We start from the raw sequence: 13,383 nt of genomic DNA, 5'->3' as shown, positions 1-13,383 counted from the left end.
TACAGCAAACAGCAACCCCCCCCCCGCCTTTATTGACTGTACTACAGAAATACAGTCTTTAATTCTCTTTGAATATTATAATGACTTACAGCACTTAATAACACATTTGTGGGTGAAGAAAAAAAAAGTAAAAGTTGTTTAGCAGGGAAGTCCCAATACATGTCTATTGTCCAACTCGTATGTTTGATACCCACTGGTAATGAGAGATATCAGTGTGTTCTATGATTTCTACATCTCCTCTCCCATTGTTGGGCAGCTGGAACATACTCATGCCTGAACTGCATCCACAGGTCAGTCCTTTGAGTTTCTTCAGTGAAGGCTGGGTGGTAGCACTTAAAACAAAGGACTGCACTTTCTGAGCCTCCCCACTAAGACTCGAACAGGGCTTTACCCACCCATGTTTTTTTTTCCAAACACCTTTATTGAACTATCATTTGTGACATAGGCAAATTTTCATTCATATAAAAGTAGTCACGCTATAATTAACATAAACATATTTCAAATATGTTGCCATATATCATATAAACTAAGCAACGTTACATAAATGATTTAATTTCTGTTTTTTTTTTTTTAAACAAGAAACATCTTTATTAAACTGTCAGTTATTACACAGGCAATCATACTTTTATATAAATGAAAACAAACCACACCAACACAATCCTAGTTAGAAGCATTTTACATTACAAACTATACCGACACACTCCCATTTGTAAATATTATACATCACTTATAATCTACCCAGTCTTTTTCAGCAAAACATTACATAACTCGTTTAAGTCCTGGCGCCTTTTAAACCTCATTTCTCCCAGTTTGTATTGTTCCCACAATTCCCATTTGTTTCCTATGTAGTTTGCACCCACCCTTTTCTAAAGATCTCAATTCCATTTGTTTTATCTGTGTTACTATATTCACTACTTCTAGTATAGCTGGTTTAGATTTTGATTTCCATTTTCTAGTAATTGCTTTTTTGGCAACCACTATTATTAGACATAGCAAGGCCTTACCATGCCTAGGCAAATTCTATTCTTTATCATAGCTCAGAAAAATCGTCTCTCTCGTCAGACCAATCTGCCCACCCAGCATCTCTGACAGTGCATCCCGCAGCATATTGTTAAAGTTTGCCAATTCACAGCACTCTCAGAAAATATGTTCCCAATTACCTCTTTACTCCCCTTCACACCTCCAACATTTGCTGTCTGCCTGAGGAAAAATTCTCTGGAGTCTGCTTGGGGTATAGAAATATCTATGCAAACATTTCCAAGCAAAAATCCTAAATCTTCTAGATTTTGTTGCATATTTGGAAGACATACATATATCCTCCCATTGTTTCTTTAATTGCTTATCCAGTTTCTCTTCCCAATCCTTTCTAACCTCCTGTGATTGGTTCTTATAATCATGTAATATTTTATATGCTCTACTAATTATTCCTTTTTTAATGGCAGCTTCTGTTCTACAATGTACTAAAAACTCTACCAGTCTTTGCCCACCCATGTTGAGGATGATTACTGGGTCCTTGTACACCAGCAGAACCTGGAAAATGGCTCCAGATATTGGACATATGTCATTTGTTTGACATCTGTTGGAACCCCTTCCTAAAGGAACAGAACACAGCTCAGGACAACTATCCGTAAGGTTGAAATTGACTACACCCTTAGAGAAAATGGTCGAATGCCACCACTGGGCATGCACAAGCCTCTCCAATCCAAGTCTACCTCTTAAAAGTTCATAGGTAGGTACTAGGCTATTGGCCCAAGGGCCTAAGTAAGAGTAGCCAACAAGGGTCCCTGGCTTACACCACCCAAGAAAGTTAATTTCCTGTGCCCCTGTTGAGTAGAGCCACAGAAGTGATCCCCGGGGTGTATTTCCTATTTCCCATCCACTAAAGATTTTTCTTGAAGAGTGCTAATGAGGAACTTTGCTTGACATAGATGGGTAGCTTGTTCTAGAGTATAAGAAGTCTCTAGGACAGGAATCTATCCCTCCAGCATGTCCTGTTTATTGTGATGTCAAGGTTTAGGTCCCTAGAGCGTGTAGCTCGGAGGGATTGGGATTTCTTTAGCTGTAGCATGTCCAACAGCTCTGGGTTTAACATAGCTTTATATGTTAGGCAGAGATCTCCGCAGAGTAGGCGATATACTACAGAGTAAAGCTGGAGTTTTTTTGAGACGGTCAGTGTAGGGCATCTGTTTGAGGCCAGTAATCCTGTTTGTGAGGTACTTCTGTGGCCTTTCAAACTACTACAGATGTCTTGTGAGGTACATTCCAAAAGGGGTGTTGTACTCTATAATGGGCCTAATGAGTGTTGAGTAGAGGGGGAACAATGACCTCTTTTTTCCTGCATGAGAACCCTTTTGTGATGAGGTGTGACACATAGAAGGATTTCCTGACTACTGTGGCGATGTGATGATCAAAGGAGAGACTACTATCCACCTGGGTCCCAAGGTCTCTTATCACACATTCGGCATTAAGTAGACTGCCATTTATGTGGTAGTTCATGGGTACAGAGTTTTTACCAAAGGGGATGACAATGCACTTTTTGGCATTGAGCTTGAGGCCATGCCTCTGACACCAGGCATCTGTCTCAGTGAGGCCCTTCTTTAAGATGTATCATTTGTGGACTCGACTATGGCTCCTAGTTTGCAGTCATCTACGAACTTCGTTAGCCAGAGGCCTTCTGTGTTAGCCTTTACTTCAGAGAAGTAGATACGAAACAGGAGAGGTCCCAGGACTGAACCCTGTGGTACTCCAGTTGTCACTGGTTTGAAGTCAGATTTGGAGTCTGCAACTTTTACAGTGTCATTGAGCCAGTTGGCAACCCATCTTGTGACATAGGGATTTATACCTAGTTTAGTGTGTTTATCTATAATTCCAGAATGGGGGATGGTGTCAAAAGCCTTGGCGAGGTCAAGATAAGCTGTGTGAACCACCTTACCCTCATCTGCGGCTTTGGTGACTGCCTCAAAGAAGTCGATCAGATTCAGAAGGCATGATCTGCCTTTCACAAACTCGAACTGGGTGGGGGTCCAGAGTTTGGAGGTTACCAATGTCTTTGTTTATGAGTTCCATGATGATACGTTCCATGGCCTTGCAAACCAGGCTCATCAGGCGGCTAATAGGGCGATAGTTCCCAGGATCAGTGGTGGCTCCCCCTTTGCAGTGCATCCCAAGATACAAAATTCCTGTCACCTGACATTGCATGTTTAACTCCATGTGAACTTGCTGAACTGTGGTCCATCCATCCCAAAAGAATAGTGAGCAGAAGTCTTCCTTCTTGATCTGTGTCTCAGCAAGGGGACTTAAGAGGACCCAGAGGCCAGTTTCTCTTCCGTGTAGGTTCCCCAGATGACTCATTTTTTAAGTGAATGCTCAGACACATGCAGTCTCCTGTGAACTGATTTGTAGCATGTTACTTTCTTTTCAGAAACATCTTAAGTGCCTGTGGAGGAAGGATAAGGACCATCCTGTCCAGGGAACCTATTCTTAAGGCTTTCTTTTGTGGCCTTGAGGCCTAGAAGTACTCAGAGTCTTTATTTTATTTGTCCCAGTAACAAGCGACATCCCAAGTAAACATTTTAGGACAGACTCCTGTGTGAATTGCTCAACATCAGTCACACAGACCATAGTACTGTTCAACCTTACTACTTGACAAGGAATCCAAGACTTTGGATTGAGGGGCAAAATGATATTTATTTATTGGCATTTGTTTACCAGGAAAGTCCACCGGGCTAAAAGAGCCCATTTTCAAGCTTCAAAATTATAATAAGACAGTTACAGAAGAAGACATAGGGTTCCATAATAAGAAAAAACGTACGATGTTATAAAATGTTTTAAAGTTTCTTTGAAATTTCAAAACCAGAAAATTATACAAAAGTTTCATAGAAATTTTATAAAACAGAGCTGTAATAGTTTTGTTATGATAGAGCAGTGCAAAATACAACTATTACAGGATAAGTGGGAAGTAACAAAAGCAAAAGAATTAGAATAGAAACAGCTGGATAGAGTGCATGAGAATATTATAACGAGAAAGGGGTGGTAATGAGACTTTTATGAGTGTAAAAGGCAAGGGAGTAAAATAAGAATAGAAGAGAGAGGGAGAGGCAGAGGAGGAAGGTAAAGAATGCGGTGCCAGTAGCTAGAGAGAGAGAAAAGGAAGAAAGGATCTATAGATATGATAGGTGAATAGATTGAGCAATGGTAAGCTGCCAAAAGAGGCAAGGGTCGGAGTAAAAAATATATATAAAATTTGTTAGGGTGTATCGCAGGCTGTATTAACACCGTGAGATTAAGCAGTTACGAGGTGCAGTAGGGAGACTTAGGTAATGGCAGAGAGAGTGATGGAACAGTTACATGACTATTTGGATATAAGATGGTTGTGTAATTCTGTTTTAAAGTTGGAGGGGCATTGCTGTAAGTGGATGGACGATGGAAGGATATTCCATATTTTGGCAATTTTCCAGGAATATAACTGACCTGCAGGTAGCTTGGGTTTGTGGACTTTGGGCAGACATGGACAGACTCAAAAAACTCCAGCTATTCTCTGTCTCATATCATCTACTAAGAGGCAATCTCTGCTTGACTTACAAAGCCATGTCTGACCCATCTCTGTTAGAAATGCTACATCTAAAGAAATCCCAATCCCGCCGCACCACACACTCCAGAGATCTCAACCTCATTACCACAATCAATAGAACATGATACAGGGACAGATTCATAACCCAGAGACTGCCCATGCTCTGGAATAGACTTCCCATACATGTCAAGCAGAGCACCTCACTTGCCCTCTTCAAGAGAAATCTTGATGAGTGGAAGGGAAATAGAAAGTTCACCCCGGGGATCACTGCAGTGGCTGTACTTGATAGAGGTACTTGGAACTAACATGGGCGGCATGATGCCAGAGCACTTCTATGGGCTAGGCTTGTAAAGGCTCCAGGGCCATTAGCTAGTACACACCTGTGAACCTATGGAGAAGATATTGTTGTTCAGATTGTAGTGACCTAGCAGAGTTATAGAGGCTAAATAAGGAGCTGAGTGCAGGGCAGTCCTGAGGCTTGTATATCAGTTTATGTGAAAATGTGAGCTGAAGGAAGAGAAGGTGGTGGGGAAGTTCTAGCCATTGTAGCTGTTTTAGGGCAATACAGTGGTGTGTAGAGTGGCCGATATTGGTGGCAAATTTAGCAGTCTTGTTATAGCAGGATTCTAGTTTTGTAATCAGGAAAGACTGTAGACTGATTAGTAATGTAGCACCATAGGTTAGTGAGGGTTAGAGGTAAGACAATGCTAATGTTTGTTTAGAAGGGAGGGAGACAAACTTGTTTTATCTATAGATTAGCCAAAGTTTTCTATGAGCCTTGCTTATATTGTTTTCAATGTGGAGATCGAATGTGAGGTTTCCTTTTGCCAGATTGGTGCTTAGATCTCTCAGTTGCCTAACTTGAATTGGTTATGGTACTGCTTAGCAGATAAAGCACAGGTATAGCTGGCAACTGTTACTGATTCTGGAGTCATAAAAGAGTTGGTTAAAACCCATAACATGGGTTCTACACTGGGCTTTTATTTGTTGTTAAGTGCTGTTGAGTTAGTGTTGATGTTAATACAAGCCTATAGATACTTGTCCTGAGCTGCGTTCTGTCTTCAGTCCGACAACTAATCACTGATAACGTCATCTGTTGCTGTAGTTATAGTCCCCCATAATATGGTTGCTCTGACACTATGACAAGGGCAGTATGTATGAGTATCTTTCTGCACTGGAAGGCATAGCTGAGGTTGTTCTTTAAGGATAAACTCAGGCAGAATACACATGATGTCATGTTCTGGAGAAAGGTCCTCTTCTGGTGAGCCTCTCTATACCTAGTCTATGGCTTGCAGAAGAAATAAATAACAATTATGCTTGGAGGCATCTGTGACACACCCCATGAAACTCAAGATCAAGTGTTTGTAGTAAGAAGAATCCTTGTCCCTGAATGAGGAAGCCTTAAAATGTAAAGCAACCCTGCCACCTCTGACCATCTCAGCAAAGATGCCAAGTAGAGGACTCCACTGACTTAGCAGTTATAGACCTTACTACTCTCCAGGGTCTCTGAGTTCACCACATAATGAAGAGTCATCACCATGGACTACTGGTTTCTTAACATAGTCATGGATAGCCACAACGTACAGCATTTAAGCCCCTCAACTAACAATGTGTTGCACTTAGAAGCCAAGCTGCCTTCATAGAAGCCTTGGGCAGGCCCAGATCCTATCCTCAGGTTTGCTATAGAATGTGTTCTTCCTTCAGACTGAGGCCATTGGTTCCACTTCCAAAGGCACTTAGATGATGATGTAGGGTATAATGGACAGCTTTTGGGACTTCAGGGTCTGGATCCACATAGGAGGTCATTTAGTTTCACCAGGGGACCTACATAGGAGGTTCTTTTGGTTTGCTGTGTCTGAGTATTATTTTCAGTGCAAAATGTTGATAGTTGGTCTGTTCCCTGCACCAGACTATTTATCAAGCTGATAGCCATGTCAGCAGCCTTATATGCAAGGGACCTACATGTTTTCCTCCAACTAGATGACAATCCCCTTGTGGGATTTCCTAATTGTATCCTTGACTTGGGTGTTGTCCTAGTTGAATGCTACTCACTGCCATTCATTCTTCCCCACAGAGAGGGCTCAGTAGGTTATGTCTTTAGCCTCCTGGGGGAGAGAGAGATAGAGAGAAGTGAGAAGCTAGGCTTATAGTCTGGTGCATCTTCTGGGCTTGATGGGTGGCATAATCTTTAAAGTTTCACTTGTTTGGAAGATGTAGGTGATACAGTGCACAATGAAGTGTCAGTGGCTGCAGAGTCTTTGTTGCCTCATAGATCTTCTGATATTGGCATTTGTCTCTAGGTTTTGACATAGCAGACTGTCCATACAAATCTCAATGTAGGCTTTCCCATCCTACAGCAGTACCCACTGCAGGTATTGGTGGATGATTCATTCGTGAGGTTGGACTCCTCTTTGAATTTTATATGATGTAAGAAAAGTGGCCCCTCTCCCAAAAAGGGAGTGCCACATCAGCCAGCTGGAGGTCCCCCTGTTCATTCAAACCAACACATCTGTGGTGATCTGTTTAAGGTAACAGGGCTACACATGCTCAGAAGGTGTGTGTGATTGGCTGCACACACACTCATCCCCCCTTCTGCATAGAGGCAGTGTATATCTATCAATGGAACACCGGAAGAGAATTTAGACCCATTTCGCATACCAGAAGAGAATGTGCTGCTGCTGCACTGCCTAAGCTGCAGCACTGTTGCGGAGTTGAGGACTCAAGAATCCTGGTTGGTTAGGGTTTTCTAGGAGTGGGTTAATTCTGAAATCAGCCTGTTTGCCAGCTGAAGGACTAAATTCCTCCGTTTGTTCTGTTCTGTCTTGCAAGGAAAGGCAGAGCTGATGGTGGACACATTCTTTCTCCAGTATGAGATAAGATCCATGTATTCTTTCCCCTTTTTCTTTGGATCTTATGTCTAATCACAAATTTCAGAGTAAAAAAGGCCAAGCCTTATCTTTTATCATAGGTTCATAGGTTCATACTAGGCTATCTGCCCGAGGGCATTTACAAGCCTAGCCCATAGTTTTGTGGCTTAAGCCACCCCTTTAGTATGGGGAACTATACCCATTATTTTGCTGTGATGAATGACAATGGTGTGTTTTCGGGCTCTTATGTTTATGGCAGTAGTGAAAACTATCGCAGTACAAGCCAAGGAAGTTCTCCACAACTGGAGTGACTGCTAGCTTCACCTCAAGTCCTGACTACTAGCTTAGAGCTCTTGATCCTGAGAGTCCTTCTAGAAGGAGTCTCTGAAATGATTGAGGCCACCAGAGAGCATTCTCTTCATCATATCTAATTCACTGCATGGAAGAAATTCTGCATTTGGAGAGAGAGCTTCCCTTTGTCACCTTATTCCGTCAGTTTGCACATAACCCTTACTTATTTCAAACACCTGTTTGGTTTGTATGTCATTTATTCCTCACTCTAAGTGCATCTATTTGACATTTCTGCTATTGTGACCTAGCAAAGGGCAGAACTGTTACCCACAATAGGCTAATTAAACATTTCTTCAAAAGGGTCATGCATTTTTGCCTGCCTTTGAAGAACATTTCTCCTCCTTGGGACATTAACTTCATGACTGACAAGCTTGCTTATCTCTCATTTGATCCTGCTGATTGTGAGGTTCTAATGCTTGTCTTTACAAAGATGCTTTAGGGGCTGCCTGTTGAAAGTTCAATGACGGAAATTACGATTCTTGGAACAGCAAAAATTTAAGTGCAAGCACTGGAATATATGCTAATTCTTACTAAGGTTGCAGTGTCTTAGAGAATTGCTTCAACGTACATCAGTCTTGGAGGGTGTATTTAATAGCAGCAGGGGTTGCAAGGGTGCAGCTGAACTGTTTTTGAAAGCATAAGCAGTAACCCCTCTTAAAGGGCCAAAGCAGGGTTTGCCTCACTGTAAAAGCATTTTAACTGTGTAACACTGAATTTTTTAATTCACTGTTTTTTTTGTTTGTTTTTTGTTTTTTATTTTTTTTTGTCAGTCTCACCTATATCTTCTGAGTGTCAGGTCACACATTATTGAGTCTTACTTCAATAGAGAATCAACTTCAGGTGCCACTTAAGTGCTAACCCACATTTCGTCCTGAAACTGTTGTCAGCATCATCTCAAAACTGGTTCATTCATTATGTCTTCTTTATGTGGAAGAAGCCAAGGAAAGTAGCTGCCATTCATACCTTTGATGTGTAAGGTCAGCTCAGGTTTTATTTGAGTAGTATACATGAGTTCAGGAAGGCAGAACAGTTGCTCATCTCCTTTGCTTCTGGAAGAGACCATTTTGCAGTAGCTGTGCAAACCCTTTCCAAGTGGATGAAATGGCATTGTGTTTCATCATCAGACTGCAAACAGTGTACTGCTCTCAAAGATCACTCCAACACAGATGAGGCTGCTTCCTCTGTAGACATTTGTGCCACGATCATTTGTTCTTCAGTAAGCATTGTTGCATGGATTATTATTCCAGAATCAGGGCTTCCTTTGACACCGCACTGTTACAAGAGTCAGCCTTGTGTGCTATTGTCAAAGCCAGCTTTTGGCACCAGCGAACCCTGCGGTCACTGGGGGCCCCCAACCACAAGTTATCTTATCCTGATGTTTTGTAACATGTCTGTCAAACCAACAAAAGGTAGTACAGCATTCTTGTATACTTAATAAACCAGGTGGGTAATAACTCTTATTTATATCCCCTTTAAAATTCAAAGATATTTCTGGTTGTATTAACAATGTTTTGTCAACTAACAGGCATCAGAATTCCATTAAATATTTTACCACTGACATAGTGCCCCTGGCTTTAAACCCCTGCTATTGGACATTTTCTCCACTAAAGCTAACTACATAGCCAGCTTTAGGTCCCTGCTGTACCCGTGGCTGCAGGGCCCCCCCCTTAATCATCCTTGATTGTGTGGGGGCCCCATTAAAGCTGCTGCTGGTTCGGGAAAAATGAGGAAGAAACAAATATATTAATTTACTAATTATGCTCTTTTAACTTGAACAGGGCTGTGATATGATCCTGTTAGGATGAAGTTGATAATGAACATGAGCAAGGTAAGCACTAAAGAGATCAGCAGCCCAGAGTGACTTATCTCAATGCAAATTTTGGATTTTAAGAAGAGCTGATACTTCCGATCATCAAGGACGATTTTCTGTTTCAGGGAGTTTTATAAGTACAAGCAGAACACCAGATACTATAACTCTCAATTTCTTTGCTTAAGAATTCAGTGCAGTCCCAAAAATAATAGTATAAAGGCTCAGAATCAGGACTACATTTTAAATATTACTCTAATTTGCTTAAAAAGTAAATAGAATAACACCTTTTGCATCAACATGTATTTTTGGACAATAATTATAAAACTCAGATGTCTGGAATGATTGACTGTTTGTAATCCTGAAGTATTTACCAGCGAATGAAACTTTTTGTGAAGGACAAAGCAAAAGTATGAACAAAATCAGGGAAGGTCTATGAAATCAGGGCCAGTGACAGGTATGCATTACTCCTCACTGAGGGAAATAAGTGATTTACCTCTGCTGCTGTTTGATGGCTAAACAGCAGTCACTGATCTGGTGTGGCGGTACAAGTGTTGCACAATGTATTGCTATTTGCCAAAATAAGTACAAAACTAGTACCACAATGGCTTATGCTTGTGCATGTCTATGTGTGTATGTAAAAAATATCACTGATTTTTATATGTGCGAGCACACAATATTGCCAGGACATAGACATTTTTCTGGGTATCAGTAAAAAATGAACCTAACAAGTAATTATATTTCAAAAGTAAGATCTAAAATATATGGCAGAACATTCAGACACTTAGATCTTCTTGGAGTCTGTTGACCTCCACTCACCAGACTGTATAAATGGATACTGGGGGCTCCCTTAATCATCTTTGACTCTCTAGGGGCCCCACAAAAGTTGTTGCTCATTGAAGAAAAATCAGGAGAAAAATGTATCAATTTTCTGATTGATCTGTTTAACCTGAAGAGTGCTGAGATATGACCATTTTAGGATAAAGCTGATAATAGCCTTTGGTTTCAGCCACACCCATTCTAAAACCAGCCCTGCTCAAACGTATGTGTACGGAAAGCTGCTGTAGGTTATGGGTGGCTGAGGATTGTGTGGATATTACTTTAATTTTCATCACAGTCAAACCTTAGAGGTGTGCACATGAAGTCATTACAGCTTGTGTTTGAGCTGAGGACAGTGTGTTCATTGTTTATTTACTTTTCTCACAGACCTCAGAAGTGTAAAAAGAAGGTTCCTATAGCTTGTGTAGGGGTGGTGCACTGTCTAGGACCAACAAATTAGAATATATTACTGAAATCATTCTCACAATCACACATCAGGCACATATACATGGGGCTGACTTTGAGGGTTACAGGTGAGGAAGCATCATATGTATATGTATATCAGCAGTCACTTGAAATATGACCAAGGCAATTTAAAGAAAAAAAATAAGGCTGAAATTCTTTTCTTTTTCGAGATTTTTCTTTAGGCCACCATTGGAGTAAAATGCTGAGAATATGCTCTAAAATGCATCCCAGACCATCTGTAACCCTACGGCTTCTTGGGCCCTTGCTTATTTGAGTTATTTCCTAAATTATTATTACTGTGTTGTCTTGTTCAGGAAAGGAGTGTTGAAAGGATGCAAGGAAAACTAAAGTTGAACAACAACAGTGAACTTCTTTCCTTAATCATAATTTCTTTTCAAGCCATTATTGGATTAAAAGGTTGTGTAAACAGAAAAAAAAAATTTAAAATCCACTTCAGAGCATATAGAAAATTATGACTTCTTGAAAAAGCTAAGATTAAGGCAAAATGTGAGAAAAGGAAGAAAAAAGTAATATGCATGATGCATGGTATGGGGAGCTCAAAAAGGGGGGGATCAGAGGAAAGGACTTGGTGTGTGTGTAGAGGGTGTTGAAATGGTAGCCCTAGTCATCAGTTCATTTAATTCCAGGCCTGTACATAGTTATTGCAATGTATCATTGTTGCAACTAAATGCCAGTAACTGTAAGTGTCCCTTTGTTAGACAGGTCAACATAGGGGTGGCACTGACAGAATGATACTTATACTGGAAGTGCCTAGGGGCCGCCCCAACTTGACATTTGCTGGGGCCCTGGCTATTGTCTGTAAGCCATTCTCCATCTTCTGCCTTCTCAAAGGTTTGATGTTCATTGATTTGGATTCTCCCCAAAATTTACTAGCAGAGTGGCAAAAGAGTCAAATATAACAGGTGTCTACACACCACATCAGTTGATGTGAGGGTATCATTTCTGTGAGTGTATGTGATCCCCCTGCTTTTTCTGTATCTAGATGGCCCATCTATCAGCACTAGTCCACCCGGGAGATTATGATGTGCAAGATCTTTTTAATAATCTTGCTGCACCAGAACACTTAGACCTAAATGCCCCATTACTTTACTCTCTATTCTTTCTTCCCTTACAGTTTTCCTTCCAGATGACTTACTTCACTTTTGGGATTCCATATTTATTCCTGTTTTCTGTAGTTCTCCTGACCTGATGCCTCAGCATTTTATTTTCTCGGTGCTTATCCTGGTTTGATTCCAATCACTCTCATAGGTTTGTCAATATGGTTTGGTTTGTATGCAGCATTATGTAACAACAAGATTATTTTCTTTCTCTCGCAGTCACATTGCCTTTTTTTCCTGTTCTTGTCTTACATTTCATCTGATTGTTGTAATTCAGCATGTCCTTTCTCCTTCTTAAATTGATTTTTTAGATGGAAGGTCATACACAGAACCTTCCTACAGTCCTTTACTTCATTCTTGACTGCTACTGCAAAAGCTTTTGTTTGTTTCCACCAAGCTAAAGACCTCAGTGCTGGTCATTTCCCACTTTCTTCAGCTTCTCCAGATACATTAGCATTGTCATTACCTCCCCCCCGCCCCCTCATAGACACTTTAACATACACTTTCCTTGTGTGATGCATTTAAAAAGAGTAATCTTGCTGCATCCTTATGTACATTTTTTTAATTGTTATTTCATATTTTTATTTTGTTGTAAGATTCTGCACAATGTATGTTTTGGCTGATTGTTATATCGAGAGTTTCCCTGCCCAGGGCTCTTTTATCATTTTTGATTAATACATGAAACCTTTGACTTGTTTAAAACTAAAAAAAAATTAAGATCATCGAAACAGGCAGTGTTTGTTGTTGGTATCCAGATTTTTCCCAGCAAAAGCTCAAACTGCTGTAAGAAAATACAGCCTTTTTCCTCAACTTGAATGTAGCCTGCCTTCTCCTCCCATGCTGATCTACTTTTCTAAGAAAAATGATATGATCTGCAGATGTTAGCCAACTGTAACTACTTTCATCCTCCTTTCCCCACCCTAAAAGCACCATTGTGCATCCTTCTCCAGGACCCACCAGTTCCCCTCCCTTGAAAGAGCAGACCTGCTCACTTTCACCCTTATCGTTGTAACTCCATTAAAAAAACATACTTGTCTATATAATTCTCATGCAGACTTATTACCTCAACCATAATGCTTGGCTTATGTGCTTGTCAAACTACCATTCTTAGGCCTCCTAATGCACTCTAAACCTCAGAATGTGTCATCTTTGTTGTAGGGCCCTGATTGTGCGACTCATTGTCTCCAAACTTTTGTTCATCCCCCTCCCTAACAAAATTGAAGTAAACATCCAAGATCCCCTAACTACTAGAGCTGCTAGCACCTACTTCCAGCACAGCTGAATCACCTAGGCAATAATCATATGGCTTTGGTAGATCATGCTTCGCCACTCTTAATGGTATTACATGTGGACTACTTAAATATACTTAGGCCTATTAAAAAGATT

General features: G+C 40.7%; 1 protein-coding gene across 1 annotated transcript in view; it reads left to right on the top strand.

The window, feature by feature from the left end:
- CROCC (ciliary rootlet coiled-coil, rootletin) overlaps positions 1-13,383 on the top strand; it is a 2,018,646-nt gene that overhangs the window by 1,827,988 nt on the left and 177,275 nt on the right. The gene's annotated exons all lie outside the window — the stretch shown is intronic.

The sequence above is a fragment of the Protopterus annectens genome, chromosome 2.part0 (genome assembly GCF_019279795.1).
Source record: "Protopterus annectens isolate FY-2018-M chromosome 2.part0, PAN1.0, whole genome shotgun sequence".
Classification (NCBI taxonomy): domain Eukaryota; kingdom Metazoa; phylum Chordata; order Ceratodontiformes; family Protopteridae; genus Protopterus; species Protopterus annectens.
Note: the sequence above shows the minus strand (reverse complement) of the source record. Positions and strands in the feature narration are given on the sequence as shown.